The following is a 1,616-nucleotide window of genomic DNA, read 5'->3' on the forward strand; positions in this document are numbered from 1 at the left end:
ATCCGAGGTACTTGCTTAAAATCTACACTGTCACATGCACAGGCAGTATGTATACGAGAAAGAAGGCTCTTGGGTGGAAAGAGTTCATCTCCAAACCCCTGGCTGCGGCTGGCCACCTTTGACAGAATTGAGAAGAGCTCAGATGTTGGCAGGAGATGGTAGTACTACGTTATCCGCATCAGTGCATGCTTCCAGTTTCTCAATAGACCGTGCGTAAAACGCAACTGACGTGCCAAAACATGGGTTTACATTTAAACGTGGATGTAACCAAGTGGCAGAGGTGGTTACATTTTTAAAGTAGGCGGTGGCCCTCTGACCTCGGGAATGCACAAGGGCATATTGTTGTTTAAACTTTCATTTGAGCCCAGCAAAGCGCAATTACTCCTTTCTAAGAAATCAGAGTCGGGTAAGGAGTCAAGCTTACAGACTTTACTAGAAAGCAAACATGCCCGCTGTCACGCAGTGTTCTCACAAGGATTTAGGCGCGGTGACAAAGCGATGTTACTAATACGGACGTCACAGCCAGCTATCAGCTCAGCTGTCTGGCCAAACAGTAAATCCTTAATAGCGCGGACGCTGAGGACGAAAAAACAAATAAACAAGGAAGCGAAGCCAAGGCAGCAACATGTTTACAGGTTTCAGAAATATTCTACCACGATTAATAAATGTGACAGCAACCCTACTTCTGACGCTTTGAATGCAAAAAGTACACAGGCACGAGACTTTCTAAAGTGTATATGACGAGCTCTACACCACTACAGGTTACATGAACACCTGTCCAATGAAGCTGGACCAGTCACGCGCGGAGCTGTCGAACTGCTGTTGAAATCTCGGAAGAGATGCAGTACATAATTAGTTCTGGAGGGAACTCAAATTTAAAAATCTCTCCCGCAAGTAAAGAAGTGCAAAAACAAATAAATGTACTATTCGCTGATATCATTAGACAACCCCACGGTATAAAAGTTAGTTTGTCTGTGTCTATACTTTTTTTAGTTCAATTCAATTAAAAAACGTATTCCCAAGTGGGGAGTGCAAAACTAGATAATACTACACATATCACAGCTGATTGTGGGAAGTTTGAGGGAATGGAAATGTGCTGCCCTACATGTTTTTTCAAGGTTGCTATCAAATCAAAATGGTGCCACCTAAAATGTCAGAATAAGTGATCTAACAAGTCCGTCCTTACCTCGCTGTGGCTGCCGTTGTACCAAGTAGTGGATACAACACACTGAGCAGGGGGATTTGTACTGTCAGAGCAGAGGAGGTTGCACGGGATAAAATACAGCGGGGTTAATCCGGAGCGGTAGGAAATGCCGGGGTGCCTATTTAAAGTCACACCTTGAAAAAAAACCAACGTAATGCGTAATATATTCGTCCAATCACCTTTATCGCGATAAGGAAAAATATAACTCACTAACGACTAGACGGTATGACTTCATTGTAATGTTTTCTGTTTTGATACGTTCTCTTACCAAGACCGAGTCAGCTCCCCCCTGTCGTACTAGCGTGGAGCATTCCACACGAGCGATTTCCATGCGCAGTAACCACGTAATAAACATGTGTACGGTCATGTAGCGGTCCAACAGTCCAACCTGTTTTGGTAGCCTGTCTAGTAA

General features: G+C 43.9%; 1 protein-coding gene across 3 annotated transcripts in view; it reads right to left on the reverse strand.

Annotated features, from left to right (window-relative positions):
• Positions 1-1,258, reverse strand: part of bzw2 (basic leucine zipper and W2 domains 2) — a 44,028-nt gene extending 42,770 nt beyond the window's left edge. For all 3 annotated transcript variants that reach the window (XM_061254015.1, XM_061254014.1, XM_061254013.1), the window contains exon 1: positions 1,187-1,258. The gene's annotated coding sequence lies outside the window, so the exon portion shown is untranslated. The remainder of the gene's footprint in view (positions 1-1,186) is intronic.
• Between the last annotated feature and the right edge of the window lie 358 nt (positions 1,259-1,616).

Source organism: Conger conger, chromosome 9 (assembly GCF_963514075.1).
Source record: "Conger conger chromosome 9, fConCon1.1, whole genome shotgun sequence".
Lineage (NCBI taxonomy): Eukaryota > Metazoa > Chordata > Actinopteri > Anguilliformes > Congridae > Conger > Conger conger.